Source organism: Tachypleus tridentatus, chromosome 7, assembly GCF_004210375.1.
Source record: "Tachypleus tridentatus isolate NWPU-2018 chromosome 7, ASM421037v1, whole genome shotgun sequence".
NCBI lineage: Eukaryota > Metazoa > Arthropoda > Merostomata > Xiphosura > Limulidae > Tachypleus > Tachypleus tridentatus.
Window position 1 is genome coordinate 128,754,374 of NC_134831.1, and position 21,114 is coordinate 128,775,487.

Consider the following 21,114-nt stretch of genomic DNA (forward strand, 5'->3'; position numbering starts at 1 on the left):
GAATAAGGAGGTTTTGTTTACACCTCTATGTGTGTGTACGTTTGTTTGTGAGGGTATAAGGAGGTTTTGTTTACACCTCTATGTGTGTGTACGTTTGTTTGTGAGGGTATAAGGAGGTTTTGTTTACACCTCTATGTGTGTGTACGTTTGTTTGTGAGGGTATAAGGAGGTTTTGTTTACACCTCTATGTGTGTGTACGTTTGTTTGTGAGGGGTATAAGGAGGTTTTGTTTACACCTCTATGTGTGTGTACATTTGTTTGTAAGGGTATAAGAACGATTTGTTTACACCTCTATGTGTGTGTACGTTTGTTTGTGAGGGGTATAAGGAGGTTTGTTTACACCTCTGTGTGTGTGTACGTTTGTTTGTGAGGGAATAAGGAGGTTTGGTTTACACCTCTATGTGTGTGTACGTTTGTTTGTGAGGGTATAAGGAGGTTTGTTTACACCTCTATGTGTGTGTACGTTTGTTTGTGAGGGTATAAGGAGGTTTTGTTTACACCTCTATGTGTGTGTACGTTTGTTTGTGAGGGGTATAAGGAGGTTTTATTTACACCTCTATGTGTGTGTACGTTTGTTTGTGAGGGAGAAGGAGGTTTTGTTTACACCTCTATGTGTGTGTACGTTTGTTTGTGAGGGTATAAGGAGGTTTTGTTTACACCTCTATGTGTGTGTACGTTTGTTTGTGAGAGTATAAGAAGGTTTTGTTTACACCTCTATGTGTGTGTACGTTTGTTTGTGAGGGTATAAGGAGGTTTTGTTTACACCTCTATGTGTGTGTACGTTTGTTTGTGAGGGTATAAGGAGGTTTTGTTTACACTTCTATGTGTGTGTACGTTTGTTTGTGTGGGTATAAGGAGGTTTTGTTTACACCTCTATGTGTGTGTACGTTTGTGTGTGAGGGTATAAGAACGATTTGTTTACACCTCTATGTGTGTGTACGTTTGTTTGTGCGGGTATAAGGAGGTTTGTTTACACCTCTATGTGTGTGTACGTTTGTTTGTGAGGGTATAAGGAGGTTTGTTTACACCTCTATATGTGTGTACGTTTGTTTGTGTGGGTATAAGGAGGTTTGTTTACACCTCTAGGTGTGTGCACGTTGTTTGTGAGTGTATAAGGAGGTTTGTTTACACCTCAATGTGTGTGTACGTTTGTTTGTGAGGGTATAAGGAGGTTTGTTTACACCTCTATGTGTGTGTACGTTTGTTTGTGAGGGTATAAGGAGGTTTTGTTTACACCTCTATGTGTGTGTACGTTTGTTTGTGAGGGTATAAGAACGATTGTTTACACCTCTATGTGTGTGTACGTTTGTTTGTGAGGGTATAAGGAGGTTTTGTTTACACCTCTATGTGTGTGTACGTTTGTTTGTGAGGGATAAGGAGGTTTTGTTTACACCTCTATATGTGTGTACGTTTGTTTGTGTGGGTATAAGGAGGTTTTGTTTTCACCTCTAGGTGTGTGCACGTTTGTTTGTGAGTGTATAAGGAGGTTTTGTTTACACCTCAATGTGTGTGTACGTTTGTTTGTGAGGGTATAAGGAGGTTTGTTTACACCTCTATGTGTGTGTACGTTTGTTTGTGAGGGTATAAGGAGGTTTGTTTACACCTCTCTGTGTGTGTACGTTTGTTTGTGAGGGTACAAGAAGGTTTTGTTTACACCTCTATGTGTGTGCACGTTTGTTTGTGAGGGTATAAGGAGGTTTTGTTTACACCTCTAGGTGTGTGTACGTTTGTTTGTGAGGGAATAAGGAGGTTTTGTTTACACCTCTGTGTGTGTGTACGTTTGTTTGTGAGGGTATAAGGAGGTTTTGTTTACACCTCTATGTGTGTGTACGTTTGTTTGTGAGGGTATAAGGAGGTTTTGTTTACACCTCTATGTGTGTGTACGTTTGTTTGTGAGGGTATAAGGAGGTTTTGTTTACACCTCTATGTGTGTGTACGTTTGTTTGTGAGGGAATAAGGAGGTTTTGTTTACACCTCTATGTGTGTGTACGTTTGTTTGTGAGGGTATAAGGAGGTTTTGTTTACACCTCTATGTGTGTGTACGTTTGTTTGTGAGGGTATAAGAAGGTTTGTTTACACCTCTATGTGTGTGTACGTTTGTTTGTGAGGGTATAAGGAGGTTTTGTTTACACCTCTATGTGTGTGTACGTTTGTTTGTGAGGGGTATAAGGAGGTTTGTTTACACTTCTATGTGTGTGTACGTTTGTTTGTGAGGGCATAAGGAGGTTTTGTTTACACCTCTATGTGTGTGTACGTTTGTTTGTGAGGGTATAAGAACGATTTGTTTACACCTCTATGTGTGTGTACGTTTGTTTGTGAGGGTATAAGGAGGTTTTGTTTACACCTCTATGTGTGTGTTCGTTTGTTTGTGAGGGTATAAGGAGGTTTTGTTTACCTCTCTATATGTGTGTACGTTTGTTTGTGTGGGTATAAGGAGGTTTTGTTTACACCTCTAGGTGTGTGCACGTTTGTTTGTGAGTGTATAAGGAGGTTTTGTTTACACCTCAATGTGTGTGTACGTTTGTTTGTGAGGGTATAAGGAGGTTTTGTTTACACCTCTATGTGTGTGTACGTTTGTTTGTGAGGGTATAAGGAGGTTTTGTTTACACCTCTATGTGTGTGTACGTTTGTTTGTGAGGGTATAAGAACGATTTGTTTACACCTCTATGTGTGTGTACGTTTGTTTGTGAGGGTATAAGGAGGTTTTGTTTACACCTCTATGTGTGTGTACGTTTGTTTGTGAGGGTATAAGGAGGTTTTGTTTACACCTCTATATGTGTGTACGTTTGTTTGTGTGGGTATAAGGAGGTTTTGTTTTCACCTCTAGGTGTGTGCACGTTTGTTTGTGAGGTGTATAAGGAGGTTTTGTTTACACCTCAATGTGTGTGTACGTTTGTTTGTGAGGGTATAAGGAGGTTTTGTTTACACCTCTATGTGTGTGTACGTTTGTTTGTGAGGGTATAAGGAGGTTTTGTTTACACCTCTATATGTGTGTACGTTTGTTTGTGTGGGTATAAGGAGGTTTTGTTTTCACCTCTAGGTGTGTGCACGTTTGTTTGTGAGTGTATAAGGAGGTTTTGTTTACACCTCAATGTGTGTGTACGTTTGTTTGTGAGGGTATAAGGAGGTTTTGTTTACACCTCTATGTGTGTGTACGTTTGTTTGTGAGGGTATAAGGAGGTTTTGTTTACACCTCTATGTGTGTGTGCGTTTGTTTGTGTGCTTTTCGGCAAGATTTTTCGAAAACGACGGTGGATTTAGACAAAAGCTGGTAAACATTTGAACCAAAAACTAATCTCTTCTAAGTTTAGTGTTTAAAGGGTCAAGATTGCGAAATTCTATAAAATCTCTACCCGTTAACGTAGAGACATATTTTTGCTCTATAATTCAATCAAAAACGAAACTTTTTTTGAGAGTCAAATATGAGAAACTCTGCATGGCGGTACTCAGCTAAGTGCCCTTTTAGTTGTTGACAGTATATCAAAAACTCTTTGTAAGTTAAGGTTTATCATTATGTTGTATTCTTGACGTACTTAAGTGCCTAACAAATAAAAATCAGCTATTAACTAAGCTTGTAGTGGTACCATCTTTGTGAACCATGCATTTGCTAAAGTATTCATCTGTATAAAAACGTGACACGTTTGCGTGTTTGGCATAAAAAAATTATGTATTCATGTCAAATATAAACATTTAACGCTTAACTTTGGATAATAATGATAATTGTGGCTGTGGACGTGATGGTAGGACATCGCATGTTGACCCCAAACTTCTACACAGTTTACAACTGAATTGACTGAAGCTACTATCGTGTAAAGCCCTGGAACACAAAGACTAGGAATGAGCGAGCCTCAAACAGCCAATTCTTTCAATTATAAATCGTCTTCGTCCATACCATCCCCACATGTTTAAAACAATTAAAAATTGTGTTAAAACTGATGTGGTGGAATTAATTTAAAATATTTAATGCTTAATTTATTTATTTATAGATGGCTAGATTTGTATTTCTTATGTTTATAAAACGATACCAAATATTGGCTTTCAATTGTTAAGTAAACATTATGAGTTTTTTCTTTCAGATTATTACTGTTTTAATTTCAAATCACAGTGACTTTTGTATTCGATTTTCTAACGTAGTGATAAAACTGTCAACCAGTATTATACAAACCTGTAGCACAGTATATATTATTAATGTTTTTGTGAGTCAAGAACTTTTCATTCTTTTTTAGTCGCGGTATGGCGGATCATAGAATGGTTCTGAGTTTTTGTTTTCCAAGTACAAACTTTTAGCTCGTAACTTCATTATCTTTTGACTAATTTGAAATCTAATTCCAGTTTTGGACTCAGGAGATCAAATCCTTTTTATTGTTGTATTTGACCACGCCCAAGGTCTAATAGATTAATTTCCTCTAATCGTTCTTAAAATAATATAAATTTGAAGAGACCCTGATGAATAATAAAATCGAATCGGGTGCACGTGAACCCCACACTTGATATTTCTGGCGCACTAAAATATAGCTAATAAAAGGGGGTGGAGTCTCATAGATCAATTTATCCTAATTCTACCTGAAACATTTTCAAGTTCCGAGGCTATTGAGAATTCCCTCTTGCTCTAGATGTAAGTCACTTAGAAAATAATACACATTGTGTCATTACGAAAGTTTACAAATCGTAGTTGAAAATAATAGGGAATTTCTAAACTAGATATATAATAGTAAATCCGTTATACGCTCCAGAAAAAAAACAACAACAACAGAAGAAACGATTTCATTCGTTTGTTTGTTTGTTTTGAATTTCGCGCAAAGCTACACGAGGGCTATCTGCGCTAGCCGTCCCTAATTTAGCAGTATAAGACTAGAGCGAGGGTAGCTAGTCATCACCACCCACCACCAGCTCTTGGGCTACTCTTTTACCAACGAATAGTGGGATTGACCGTCACATTATAACGCCCCCACGGTGCGACCGGGATTCGAACCCGCGACCCTCGAATTATGAGTCGAACGCCTTAACACGCTTGGCCATGCCGGGCCCGATTTCATTCAAACCCAACGTTTCGGCTTACGTATTTCTCAGGGATTTAAGACGGAGTGTTATAGTGTATTGTTTTCGTGTCACAATATTTATTGTACATTGATATTTTGGTTGTTGAAAAGAACTGTTGTATTGCAATGTTTATTCCCTATTAATTATTGAGGATTGGCATTGTATTAATATATACATATTCTACACTGTTATCTTACTAAGAAACTTGTTCTACTTAAACTATTTAACTCTATAAAGTTTTATTCTTTGTTATTTTAAATATAATGTATACTCTTTCTTACGTTTTCTTCTACGATCATCACGGCCTAGAGTATCAGTCAGTGGAGTTGTAGTGATTAATAGAAACATTGCAGGTAACAAGTGAGGTAGAACTAAACTGTCTGTTAAGGTACTGATGTTCCGTAACCTCGGCACGTGCTGGGAGATATGTCTTGTAAAAGGGAGAGTAGTGGTTAGCCAAGGATAAGAAAAGGACTCGATCCAAGTTGGTCAGTTTACTGGTGTAAATGCTTTGGACACGAACTTTGTAAGCTGATGAACTGTCCTCCTATTTAAACAGACAATTGCTTTTAAAACTATTCGAGGTCTTACGAATTTTAAATAAATTACGACACATCTTAGAAAACCAAAAACGCCTGGTTAAAGTTTCTAAAGTTTATGTTCTTACAGGTTCCAAGAGTTTTTTTATTAATTTGGATAAACTTGACGCGGACAAGTGATCTCGTTAAAATTGTTAATTACGAAAACCTTTTCCGAACCATCAGTGAGTCTGACAAAGATGTCTGTTTGCCAAATACGTTCTTTTGTACCAGAAGACTTTGTCAAGGAGTCTGTTGGTGAAATGTGATATAATTCCCTGAGGGATCCAGTTAAGAAGGGTACCACAACAAATCAGTCTAACGAAACCCACACTACCACTGTCACCAAATAATTACATCTGTTAAACAAACCGATCCTCTGTTTGCTTATTTCTTTTACAACCAACGACTAACACTGCGCTTTAGAACTTTTAATACCCTTGATAACGTTTTTCTATAAACCATAAATAAGTCCACTTCTCGTACTTTTATATTTTGTCTAATGTCCCTGTGGGCCTTAAATCTTATCATTTTCCACGCATTTTCGTGGATTCTAATTTGAGAGGCCAGCCACTAGCGCCGCCAGTGCAGATTTCATTCAACTTACCAGAGCACGCCCTCTTCTGAATTGATTTCGGAGCCTCAGAAGACCAAGGAAGACATTTTAAATTATAAAATAAAATATTTTCATGGCCTCAAGGAAGGTTAAAGAATAGGAAATATTCGAATATTTGAGATATTCCACACATCCAACTCCAAATGGATATATTTTACAAATCACTGAGATTAAACACTATAATAAGTTTAATGAAACATCTGAATGAACTGACTTGGTTCTAGAAGTTATTAAATAAGATATCAGTTGATACTGGACTCACGTGGTTCCAGGAGTAATTAAATATAATATCATTTGATTCTGGACTCACGTGGTTCCAGGAGTGATTAAATACGATATCAGTTGATACTGGACTCACGTGGTTCCAGGAGTAATTAAATATAATATAATTTGATACTGGACTCACGTGGTTCCAGGAGTGATTAAATACGATATCAGTTGATCCTGGACTCACGTGGTTACAGGAGCGATTAAATATAATTTCACTTGATACTGGACTCATGTGGTCACAGATTTGATTAAATACAACATTATTTGATACTGGACTCCCGTGATTACAAAGTGATTAACTCGATACCAGTTCATATTGAACTCATGTTTTTACAGCAGGAGTTAGAAAATCATATTTCTTGATGTAACGTGATGTGGCCCGGCATGGCCAGGTGGTTAAAGCACTCGACTCGTATTCCGTGGGTCACGGGTTCGAATCCCCGTCACACCAAACATGTTCGTCCTTTCAGCTGTGGGGGCATTATAATGTGATGGTCAATCCCACTATTCGTTGGTGAAAGAGTAGCCCAATAGTTGGCAGTGGGTGATGAAGACTAGCTGCCTTCCCTCTAGCATTACGCTGCTGAGGATAGCCCTCGTGTAGTTTTGCACGAAATTAAAAAACAAATAAAATGAAGTTTAGTTGTTGTTTGTATAGCTGTGTATGACACCGAATACAATGAAAGATAATAACAATATGAAGGCGATTTTAAACACTTGAAATTACAGACGCTAAAAGGACTGCTGGGTAAAATATCATTAAGGATAATAACACTTAAAACTGTGAAGAATATCACACAATATCTCTAACACTTAAATCTGCGAAGAATATCACACAATATCTCTAACACTTAAATCTGCGAAGAATATCACACAATATCTCTAACACTTAAATCTGTGAAGAATATCACACAATATCTCTAACACTTAAATCTGCGAAGAATATCACACAATATCTCTAACACTTAAATCTGCGAAGAATATCACACAATATCTCTAACACTTAAATCTGTGAAGAATATCACACAATATCTCTAACACTTAAAACTGTGAAGAATATCACACAATATCTCTAACACTTAAAACTGTGAAGAATATCACACAATATCTCTAACACTTAAATCTGCGAAGAATATCACACAAGATCTCTAACACTTAAATCCGCGAAGAATATCACACAATATCTCTAACACTTAAATCTGTGAAGAATATCACACAATATCTCTGACAGTTAAATCTGCGAAGAATATCACACAATATCTCTAACACTTAAATCTGCGAAGAATATCACACAATATTTTTAGAACACAAAGCTGTGAAAAATATCACACAGTATTTTGAGCACTTAAAAGCTGGAAAGTGTTGGCTATTTCTCATTAGAGATGTATTGACATCTTATTAATTAACCGCGCATTTGTATATCTCTTTTCCCTTAGCTTTACTGCACAAGTCAGCCATATTTGAATCTTTAATAGTTTAAAATTAATATTTTTACTTTATTTCAAAAGGATTTGATCAGATGCAACCAGATTGGAGAAAGTTGATTCGCGAAGCGTTTCCGATCTACGCACCGTATTCAACCATTACTGCTTGTTATAAGCCTGCTGGTGATTCAGTGGTAAACTTTAGGGCTTATAACATTAACAATATTGGTTCGTTACCTGCAGAGGCCACATCAGAGCTAGTCCATTGTTTAGCTTTAATTAAAAATAAACAAAAATGTATTTGTTACGAAGCTGTTAGGATAGATGACACTAAACCTTCCTTCTATATGTGATTGACAGTAACATGACATGTAACCAAATCAAAGTAAAAACACTAAAGATTTATTATGTGTTCCTTATTCCTTATGAGAAGTCATGAACTCAAAGTACTTTGATTCTATTTTATTAACCGCTAGACTTTCACAACAGATGAAAATCATTGTAGAACAGCAAGAGGTTTAATATTGTGTAAAGTTTGTGGAAAGATACTTGTTTCGTCATTGAGTTTTGTATTACATAAAGATTCTAAAGATATTTGTGTAAATCTAACACTTCTGTATTACAGTTGATTAATCCACAACTGACCCTTGCAATGTATTATCTTTTTAGTCTCACTTGGAGATGATAAAGAGTGTAACCTTTCACCTAGAGACAAAGTAAAGGTTATAAGCCTTCTTTGCAGAGGGAAGGTTACGAAGGTAATGGATTCCATTTGTCCTGGAACTATGATGAGTTTATAAGTACATTTATAACTTATTTATAACTTTCATTTGTTTAGAAAAACTACCCGCTCTTCCCTATCCTCTATAGGAAACTCACTGTTTACAGTAATACTTGTTTAATAAGTAGTTATTTATATTTTTACTCAGCTATACTTTTTATAAGCATATATAACAGTTTGATTAGTCATAAAATAACAAAACATAAACAATGTGCTTTGAATAAACAAAAGACATTCATTGTTTTGTGTGTGTTTTCTTTAGGAAAAAGAAACATAGGGTTACCTGCTGAGTCCACCGCGGAGACTCGAACCGGTGATTTCAGCGTTGTAAGTCCGTAGACTTATCGTTGTACTAGTGGGGGACATTCGTTGTTTATACCAGAACACTCATCCTTATTTGTAGTCATATAATACTATCTATGTAAGCTTACGTACATTACAAAGTTATAACTTCATGCTGACTACATACGTAACTCAACTACCAAACAGTGGTTTATAAACCACTATATCTTATTCCATTATTGGTTCCGTGTTGATAAATAACATACGTTACTCAATAGCTAAACACCTAAAGGTAATTCTGCTTGCATTGGCCGACTATACAATTCTTGTTACTGTATAACCCAACTATTGAACCTCTTTTGACAATTACACTTGTACTGATCAACTGTTAAAACAATAGCTGTAAAATTATTTCCTTTGATCAACAATGAAATCATTTTTGGTATATCTACATGCATTGAGAAGTTGATAAATCCTTGAACCTAGATGCATTAGCGCATTATAAATCCCCGAGTGAAAGCTACATTGTACATTGATTATCTATTAAATTATTGTTGATAAACCCGCATACAATGTCCAGATATCAAATCTCTATTTGTAAGTCTAGATCTAATATTCACTATTCAATCTCTGTTGAAAAACCTACATCTATTACCCTGATATTTAATTCCTGGGTAAACCTACATATATTACCAATTATTATATCCCTGTTGGTATAGATTCGTAGATAGCCTAGTTATTAAATTTGTGTTGGTAAAGCTTCATAGATAGCCCAGTCATTAAATCCTGTTGTTAGAGTTTCATAGATAACCTAGTTATTAAATCCCTGTTAATAGAGCTTCATAGACAGCCTAGTTATTAAATCCCTGTTGATAGAGTTTCATAGATAGCCTAGTTATTAAATCCCTGTTGATAGAGTTTTATAGATAGCTTAGTTATTAAATTTGTGTTGGTAAAGCTTCATAGATAGCCTAACTATTATCCTTAGTAGATGTTTAAACTTTTTTGTACAATTAATATCTCGGTATTTGTAGATGTGTTAAATTCTCAGATTAACAATGACGAATGTGGGTGTTTATTTACAATCAAGATAACAGCCCATCAGTGGTGCCCCAGATATGTTTAGGAGAGGTTGAAAGAGACTATTGTTTGAAGCTGTAATATCAGTGAGACTATTCTCTTTACTGAATTACTCTTCTGATTTGACTCGCTTTGTCAGAACAGAGCATTTACTTTATATTCTTTCACTCTGTTACTGGTTTAGAGTTTATTCTTGCTAATCCGTGATTTATTAATAAAATGTTTGTTTTTGAATTTCGCGCAAAGCTACACGAAGGCTATATGGGCTAGTCGTCCTTAATATTGCAGTGAAAGACGAGAGAGAAAGCATGTAGTTATCACCACCCACCGCCAACTCTTGGACTACTCTTTTACCACAATAAATAGTGGGATTGACCGTCACATTATAATGCCCCCACTGCTGAAAGAGCAAACGTGTTTGGCGTGACGGGGATTCGAACTCGCGACCATCAGATTACGAGTCAAGCGCCCTCACCACGTTAGAGTAGTAAGCTTAGCTGAGATTATTTTATTTCTCTGTTTTGAAGGTGATGCTCCGATATTGTAACCTTTCTCCCTGTTTCACTGGGAAATGTTAACGTCCCCGATGGATCGGTGGCAAGTATGTGGGCTTCTAACACTAAAAAATCAGAGTATTGATACCCGCAATAGGCACAGATAATCAATCCATCGTGTAGTTCTGTGCTTAACAATAAACAAACAAACACAAGCTAAACAAGGTTTTATGTTCATTACAAGAAACTTTTCAACTTCTGTAATAAGTGATTTCTTACAGCTGAAACATATCTTCTAGGCCTCTAAATTTTCATTATGATCTGTTCACGGTCCGTGACTTCCAGAAATCACAAGACGTGTTAGTTGGTGATCGATTCCCTTCCTATGAACCTACCACCAGAGTGTTTGGATGTTGTAAAACAACAACAATTTGAATCATACTAGCATGCTCTGCCATCTAGTAGCAACCAGGGAAAGTAAAAAGTAAATAATTTTTTTCCGGAATTAAAAGCTCCCAGGTGGCTCCGTGGTAAGTCAGTTTATATGCTAAAAATCAGGTTTCGATACCTATGCAACTTTATAATTAACAATAAATAAGCAAACCGCAATTACAAAAACAACAGTAAGTCAAAATACTTCACCATTTGCAGGAATATTAAGTAATTTATACATAAGATGTTTCTTTTGGAAGTTGAATATTTTCCCACTGGTACAGCAGAATGTACACAGATTTACAAAGCGGTTTCGATATCTCCGGTGGGTACAGCATAGGAAACCTATTCTACAGCTTTGTGTTTTATTATAAACAAACAAATAGTTAAATGTATTGTTCTTAGGAGCACAATTATTAAAGTTTTACGTTTTAAAACTAGCAGTTTTATAAATAAGAAAGACAAACACTTTTACCTTTTAAAGTCAGTAATTCTTCAGGATGATATTTTTGTATTATAGATATGCTAACTGGGTTTGTGCTAAGATCATAAAATTTTTATTTAGAGGTATTTATTTATATTTGAAAATCGTACTGTTTACTTATACGAAATAGATACATAATTATAACAGTTTTATCTGTTAATATATCATTTGATTATGTTAAATAATTACAAAGTGTACCTAAACAAAAACTATTTAGGAATTAGTCCTAAAAAAACTAAAAAAATATATGATAAATAATTTGTAAGTAGAAGCCAGAAACAAGTTCCCAGTTGCTCTTTTTAATAGCAGTTGAGAACAAACCTTTAATATATATTCTACATGGGTCGTGACGTTTATAACTGTTTTATCAGATAGCGCTTAAATACAATTTTTATGCTGCGCAGAAATGTCTACAACCTTGTAGAAAGTTTTCGGATTTATAACGCTAAAATCAGGGGTTTGACTCCTCGCGGTGGACAGAACATATATATAACTCAAGGCGGCTTTGCACTAAAACAAACATACAAAAATACAAACACACACAGTGGGCTACCTCTTCTTTTTCCACCACAGGTACACTGCTGACCAAAATCTTTAGGCCAATGAACATGAAGAAAAAATATGCATTTTGCGTTGTTAGACTCAACCACTTATTTGAGTAGAGATTCAAAAGATGAAAATAAGAAAAGAGAAAATAAAAATAAAAAACCTTTTTAGTATTTAATATGGAAAATGTGAACATTACTAAATTAGCCTAAATACTAGCTGGTCAAAAGTTTAAGACCATACTGAAACGAAGTGTTAATCGGTAAACACGTGACGAAATTTAGTCACTTGTGTTCAAGCATTAGCGTTGTCAACATCTCCTGTGTTACATAGGGTAAAAACATGGCAAAGGCTAAACAGTTGAAAGAGTTTGAATGTGGCAGAATTGTCGAGCTGCAAAAGCAAGGTCTCTCTCAACGTGCCATCGCTGGTGAGATTGGACGCAGTAAAACTGCTGTTGCAAATTTCTTAAAAGACCCTGAGGGATACGGAACGAGAATTTCAAGTGGTCGGCCCAAGAAAATTTCGCTGGCGTTGAGCAGGAGGATTCGACGGGTTGTCCGGCAAGACATCAGCCAATCGTCGAACCAGATTAAGGCCCTTACTGACGCAGAATGCAGCTCAAGAACAATAAGACAGCATCTACAAGAGAAAGACTTTAAAAACCGTAAACGTCTTCAAAGGCCACACCTCCTTCCACGCCACAAAACAACTCGGTTAAACTTTGCTGAGAAGCACCAAACATGGGACGTAGAAGAGTGGAAGAAAGTTTTGTTCTTTGCTAAGAAAAAGTTTAACCTGGATGGGCCAGATAGTTTCGAACGTTACTGGCACGATAAGGATATCCAACCCTAGACATTTACCACACGACACAGTGGAGGAGGTTCCATCATGATCTGGGGTGCTTTCTCCTTCCATGGAACATTGGAGCTTCATGTTATACAGGGGCGTCAAACAGTGGCTGGTTACATTGGCAAGTTGGAGAGAGCATCTTTATTGATAGATTTTAATAAGTTATAATGCTTCTTGTTTTTCTCAATTCGTTTATACCCACTACAAAATATTAAAAGTATATTAAGCGCCAATCTTACTACATAAGAAAATATATAGTTATTAATCTGAGACAGACAGTTAGCAGCACCTACTGTTAACTTTTGGGATATTCAAATTGTGGGATTTGACTGTTACTCTTATAGTGCACTCATGTCCTAAAAGAGCAGTGTGTGGTTTTGTGGCAATGAGGTGTGAACCATGGATTCTCTAATTAACAGTCCAGTACACTACTCTTTCGGTCATATCCAACAGTGTAAATGAACCACACAATGTTAGATAGTATGTACAGTTTCACTTTACGTAAAGCACTCTTTTATTTTGGGTAAAGTAGTTAATTATTATATGAATGTTTAATCATGATACTAATACTTAGCGGTTATGGATATAAATTGTAGGTACCAATTATGTGGATTAAAATCTGGACATACCACACAGAAACAGAAAAACACCATAATCAAACAACTTGCATCATAATGATTGGTGCAATGACATTAAAAACAAATAATAATTATGGTATAACAAGCTAAAACAAATAAAATCATAGCAATGGTTCAATTATCATAATTAAGCAACTTACATCACAACAATGGATGAAATATCATGATAGACCAAATACAAAATTTCAAACGGCCACAAATTTGTTCTTAAATAAAATCATGCCTATTGTGGAAGATTATTCAAATATACAGGTATAATCATACACAACGTACACATCAAAACTGTTAAATATGCAGCAATATATCCTATTAACACACTGCTGGCCAAAATTTTAAGGCCAATGAAGATGAAGAAAAAAATATGCATTTTGTGTTGTTAGACTCAACTACTAATTTGAGTAGAGCTTCGAAAAATAAGAATAATAAATGGGAAAATAAACATAAAAAACGTTTTAGCATTTAATTGGAAAAATGCGAACACTATAAAATTAGCCTAAATACTAGCTGGTCAAATGTTCAAGACCATACTCAAACGAAGCGTTAATCGGTAAACGCGTAACGAAATTTAGTCATTTGTGGTCAAGCATCAGCGTTGTCAACATCTTCCGTTGACATCTCCTGTGTTACATTGGGTAAAAACCATGGCAAAGGTTAAAAGTTGACAGAGTTTGAACGTGGCAGAATTGTCGAGCTGCAATAGCAAGGTCTTTCTCAATGTGCCATTGCTGGTGAGATTGAGCGTAGTAAAACTGCTGTTGCAAATTTCTTAAAAGACCCTGAGGGATACGGAACGAGAATTTCAAGTGGTTGGCCCAACAAAATTTCGCCGGCGTTGAGCAGGAGGATTCGACGGGTTGTCCGGCAAGACATCAGCCGATTGTCGAATCAGGTTAAGGTCCTTACAGACGCAGAATGCAGCTCAAGAACAACAAGAGGGCGTCTACGAGATAAAGGCTTTAAAAACCGTAAACGTCTTCAAAAGCAACGCCTCCTTCCACACCACGAAACAGCTCAATTAAACGTTACTGAGAAGCACCAAACATGGGAAGTAGAAAAGTGTAGAAGGTTTTGTTCTCTGATGAGAAAAAGTTTAACCTGGATTGACCAGATGGCTTCCAACGTTACTGGCACAATAAGGTGAAAGCACCCCAGATCATGATGGAGCCTCCTCTACTGTATCGTGTAGAAAATGTCTCTGGTGGGATAAACCAGCAACTGGCTACATTGACATGTTGGAGAGAGCATCCTTATTGACTGAAGGCCCTCGCTTGTGTAAAAAACGGCTGGATCTTTCAGCAGAACAATGCTGCAATCCACAATGCCCGCAGGACAAAGGACTTTTTCATGGCGAATAACGTAATTCTTTTGGACCATCCAGCGTGTTCGTCCGAACTGAATCCTATTGAAAATGTTTGGGGGTGGATGGCAAGGGAAGTCTAAAGAAATGGACGTCAATTCCAAACAGTGCATGATCTTTGTGAAGCCATCTTCACCACTTTGAATAACATTTCAGTCAGCCTTCTGCAAACGCTTATATCAACCATGCCAAAGCGAATTTTTGAAGTTATTCGCAATGACGGCCGTGCAACTCGCTACTGAGACCTCTTGTTGGGCATTTCCTACCTTGTTTAGGACTTCTTTTTGGTATGGTCTTAAAGTATCTAGCTAGTATAGCTAGTATCTAGGCTAATTTCATACATGTAGTGCTCATATTTTCCCAATAAATGCTAAAAATGTTTTTAATTTTTATTTTCCCTTTTCTTATTTTCATCTTTCGAAGCTCTACTCAAATAAGTGGTTGAGTCTAACAACGCAAAATGAATATTTTTTCTTTATGTTCATTGGCCTTAAGATTTTGGCCAACAGTGTATCAACATTTTGCGTTTAGCGTAATAAGCCCTCAAATTTATGGCTCAGCTGCGAGGGGGGCGGGACTACAGCTAGTGACCAACACACGAGAAAAAAGAACAGCTAAAGAAAACGAGCACAAAAGCCTCGAAATAGGATTTCGAAAACATAGTTCTGTTTGTTTAGATTGTCGAAAAGAAAATAGACAGGTGCGAAATGTTTACAACAAAAATGAAAAATAAACTCGAAGAACAGATTGTTTTTTTGTATCCATAAACAAAACAGAAAACGTTTAGGTCTGTAAATAAGAATTTTACTACAAATTCCTACAGTGTCTGCTGTTGATTTCTTGGTTTATCAGAAGATTGGAAGGCTCTACTGTCGTAACTTTTCCATGTTTATTTCATTCATAGCAAGTAAAATAAACCAACATATTGGTCTGTAATAAAACTTCAGATGTAGGCGTCTTTTAATTAGGCGACAGAGAAACAAAAAAGACCAAACAAAGATGTTTACGAGTCTTTCATTCCTCACGAGGTTATTACAAGAATACTAGCATACTGATCTATGATTAGTGTTAATCTAGAAGCGTTTCGTTATTTAACTTCACGAAAGTGTGATAAAATTACAAAAACGCAACAACTCCCACGTACTTCCTGGTTTTATCACAAACTCAACTCCTACGTACATCCTGACTGTGTCACTTTAAGACAGTTGGAAAAACAAATTCTGACGAGAAACCTACTTGAAATAAAATGTATCAGATGGTCTGAAGATGACCTAGGAAATTCGAAACGTTATTCTCTGCTTATCAATAAAAGTGTTAGTACCCATACCAGTCGTTTTGAGATACGAAAACAAAAAACAACAAACTTATATTTATTAAATGATTTTAACTGGGAATTTCATGCCGACTGACTGAATAAACCAACGTTAGGTTCAACAGAGATCAAAATAATATCTTTCTTGTTATCTATTGGCATGATTAACGTAAGTCCTTTCTGAATCTCAAGTGGTCAGCAGGGCAACCACGAAGGCTCTTCACTGCTTTCAGACGTCTGCCCGTGTTTCAACCTTCGTCTGGCCCAGGTCTTCATTTCTCACATATCTTTCAATTGTTCTGCATCAAGATTCCTTCGGCCTTCCCCTGCTTCTTCCATCTGACCTGCAGCCTATAGCTTGTCTTGGCAGTTTATTATGCTCCTTGTTATACTTAAACAAGCCCCTGTTGTCCTGAAAAGCCTGAAATATATATAACATCTCGACAATATGGTCTTCTTACGTTTCAGGCTTTTTAACAACGACGAACGTTTTTAGTATAGAATTATTCAGAACACTTAACACCGTGTCTCACGTTGTTTTGCTTTATGACAAGTATTCTTCTAAACTAATTTTGTATTTTGTTAAAAATTGTAATTTCAAACTTATTAGCATCATTTGGTTAAAAGTTTTTATATTGTTTTAAGTTTTAGATATGTTTCGTCTAATGCTATTGATATTATTACATTCGATGTTAAAAACAAAACAAAAAGGTATCGATATAAGAAGTAATTCTCATTTGATATATTTTTTTTTAAATCGAATGCTTGCTTATATATTCCCAACTTTTGTAAAAGTATTTTACAAGTAACCACTAGATGGCAGGGCACTCGCACATTTTGATAAACGATTGAAAGAACGACAAAGTCCAAGTTAAAACATTATTTTTAATGCAAAAGCGGAAAAAATAAAGATTGAGATATATTTTTTTCTTCTTCGGCGAACGAACAGATTATTTTCTACTGCCTCTAATGAGACCCATGGTATTAGTCGTCAAATGATAACTCTTATACAATCTATTCATTGCATTCACATAGTATATGACATCAAGCACTAAACTTACGTAAGCCGGACAGTTCTTATTCTCGCTTGCAAGTGAAGGTTTATTAAGCTTATATCAAAATTATAAACAGGTAGAAATTGTAATATTAGCCACATTTTAGTGCGAGACTAATATAAAATAAAAGAAGGCCGTGCGTTTAAACGATTAGATTCTCATTAGAATACAAACATAAGAGAATCCTCAGTAGTCGTGGCTGTAACTAGATCTCAAATCGGTCACGAGATGGAGCTATGGGCAGAACGTTCGTATTAAAAAAACAACAACAGAACCATTCTATGAGCCGATATACCGCGGCTAAAAACTATCAATCGATCAAGAAATGTCGAGGGACAGATTTTATCATTCGTCAATCGGCTGGTTTCTTAATGGAAATCCTTGTGTTTCTCAGTTCCTAGCGTGCCCGGACTGTGATGAATTCGAGGGTTCAGTTGTTCCAAAAACATAATCCGCATTTTGTGGCCGTGAGTGAGATATAGAATTCGCTTTCGTTTACTTTGTCCTGAGAATCAAGATGAGTTGAGTAATTCTAATAAGTGTCACAAACACTGTAGTAGACAGCTTGTCAGAAGATATAATTCAATGGGTTTTTACTTTCTATTATACGTCAATAATTATGATGTCCATCAAACGTATCATTTATCCTCGGAATCTTGTTTGTTTCGAATATTTGCACAACCATACACAAAGGTTACTTGTGTATTACCAAATATAATTTTTAACTGACAAACTAGAATGAAGAGAGTTAGTTATTCAATAGTATCCATTTCTAACTCTTGAGCCGCTGTTATCTGATCATACAGTGAAACTTGACCATCATTATTATGAGAGTAACCACGACCGCAAAGTGGAAGCTGTGTTTGTTTGTAGTTACTCGATATGAACCATGAACCCTCGAAGTCACAGACCTGGGAAATTAACCATTAAGTTCAGTATACACAACTGTATAAAACAGCTATTGAGCTGATAGTTTTATTTGTTGGTATCTTTTGTTTTCCTTTTTCAAAGATGCTTTCTACATTATATATTTGTGCTTTGTTTGTTAGACGTTATACGTTCATGAGAAAAGCATTAGAAAACTGGAATTTTTGGATTAAATTAAAACCAAACACCTCGTAGTTTTACACCCAATGTGTTTATATAAATACAGAGAGCAACACGTGTACTCAACAAAAGAAAGAAAGAAAAAGGCTATTATAGACAACACCAAATTAACACACAGGCTAACCAAGTAACAACAACAACAACAATTAACAAAATACGTAAAACTGTCGTAAAACTGAGTTTTTGTTATTCCTAAATATTACATGAGCCCCAGTAAATAAAGCGTAAGATGTAATTAAAGATGAGAAACTCATCGAACTCTTTAAAATAATCGAAGTTGCAAATCATATCCGAGTTGTAATTAACGTATTACAGAACTCCAGTTCACGAAACAGTATTACAGAATTTTTCACACATACGTGAAGTGTTATTACATGAGACAACCCATGCATGTTAATTGCAGTAGCCGGAAGTGTTTATTCACCGACTTATTAACGATCGTAAAGTTTAGTAACAGCAAGTATTTTTGTTAATTACTGCTCATGCGCATAAACAGTATTTTGTCTCTTTCTGTTCACATGTCTGCTTTTCCGACAGCGTTCAGTGAAGAATGACTTTGGTTGCGATTCTACGTCAGCAAGCTTTACGCTTCTAACAAATGTGAGGCTTTGCAGTTGCCAAGACAGAATTCTGTGACTAAGCTGTGACGTCACTTTGCATTAGTGAGGTTCATTTGCTTTTTTTTTCTTTTAATTTCGCGCAAAGCAACACGAGAGCTATCTGCGCTAGCCGTCCCTAATTTAGCAGTAAAAAGTTAGAGCGAAAGCAGTTAGTCATCAACGCCCTCCGCCAGCTTTAGGGCTACTCTTTTACCAATGAATAGTGGATTGACTGTGACATTATAACGCCTCCACGACTGAAAGTGCAAGCATGTTTGATGTGACGGGGATTCGAACCCGCGACCCTCAGATTGCGAGTCGAGCGCCCTAAATATTGTTATTAACAATATACTTTTTCCAATCATAACATTTAGGCTTCGTCTTGTATAATCTACTTCACCAAACTCTTCCATTTTTCCGTTAACTAACTGCTCTCTCTAACCCTAACTCCTAGATTCATAGATTCTACCATTAATAAGTCACTCTCTCCAACCATAACTCCTAAGTTTCTTATTCTACTATCAATAAACCACTCTCTATCTACAACCATGGATTCTCTTCTGCAAGGCCTGGCATGGCCAAGCGCGTAAGGCGTGCGACTCGTAATCCGAGGGTCGCGGGTTCGCGCCCGCGTCGCACTAAACATGCTCGCCCTCCCAGCCGTGGGGGTGTATAATGTGACAGTCAATCCCACTATTCGTTGGTAAAAGAGTAGCCCAAGAGTTGGCGGTGGGTGGTGATGACTAGCTGCCTTCCCTCTAGTCTTACACTGCTAAATTAGGGACGGCTAGCACAGATAGCTCTCGAGTAGCTTTGTGCGAAATTCCAAAACAAACAAACAAACTCTTCTGCAAATGAGCCTCAACGTGATAAAAGATGTCTCAGAATTTTTATGTTTTATTTTCAGGTTCTTCACAATGGATGGCAAAATAAGAAATACCTGAAAGGATTGAAACAATATTCTTGAACGGGGATAATCATAAGACCTTAAGCGAAGTTAATAATGAATACTATGTTAATCACCCTAATTTGTCTAAAATCACTAGCAACTTGATGCAAAGGCTTAAAGACACTTGAACTTTTCTTGATAGTAAACGCTTTTAGAGACGAATGACGCTGCAAACCTTTGGACAAGCATAAATAAACAGTCGGAACAGTTACTGAAAACCTCAGGTAATTAATTATCAGTAGTTAAAGTTGTTTATTCATATTATTCAGTGAGTTCTGTGACGTTTCATGATACGTTAATAGTTTGTATGATTTGTTTTTGAATTTCGCGCAAAGCTACGCGAGAGTTATCTGCGCTAGCCGTTTCTAATTTTGCTGTGTAATACTAGAGGAAAGGCAGCTAGTCATCAGCACCCACCGCCAACTCTTGAGCTACTCTTTTACCAACGAATAGGGGGATTGACCGTCACGTTATAACGCCTCCATGGCTGAAAGGGCAAACATGTTTGGTGCGACGGGGATTCGAACCCGCGACTCTCGGATTACCTGGCCATGCCGAGCCTACCGTTAATACTCTTGTTATGCTGAGGATCAAATACGAACTTCCAAAACTAGGGGGGGGAGGTATTGTTGTTGTGTTGAGGGGACAGTGGACAAAGAAGATAACTGCCCTGGCTCTCTTCTTCAAGAGGATCCCAAGCGAAACTTTTCCCTCCAAAATGGCTACGGTTGGCCTCCGTGAAAATCCGGGAAAAAAGTATTATAGTAAAACTAGGTTTGAGCCAGCTTCGGTTCCTTGAATGAAAGAACATTTGGTTGGTTGCTAGTTATGCCAGAAAATGTTCAGATATCTGAGTTAGTGACCTATAGATGAGGAGGACTAGGGGAAACCTTAGTTATTTACCTCTCAAGCCCCACATAAGCGTGTTCCAGTTGTGGATATATCGCTAATTAAAGGAATGAGGGGGGTACTCAAGATAACTAAAGGAAGAGTTGAAACAGTTGTGAACCAAAGTTTAACGTTTTGTATTTTCAGCTCACCAGATAAGATGTCGACCAAGTAACACGAGAAGAGATTTTTTTTTACTTAAAGAGACGTGTGTGTACATTATAGTCGATAACAGAAAATTCAGTAGCCAGCCAGCTATTCTCAACATCAAAGCGGTGACTGAAGTCCATACGGTTTGATAATACGCTACACGTGTAGGTTTCTCATCTC

At 36.6% G+C, this 21,114-nt stretch overlaps 1 long non-coding RNA gene across 1 annotated transcript in view; it reads right to left on the reverse strand.

Annotated features, from left to right (window-relative positions):
• Positions 1 to 5,410: 5,410 nt before the first annotated feature.
• The window catches only part of LOC143256587 (uncharacterized), a 74,013-nt gene continuing 58,309 nt past the window's right edge, over positions 5,411 to 21,114 (reverse strand). The window contains exon 3 of the long non-coding RNA XR_013031418.1: positions 5,411 to 5,587. This is a non-coding gene — a long non-coding RNA (uncharacterized LOC143256587). The remainder of the gene's footprint in view (positions 5,588 to 21,114) is intronic.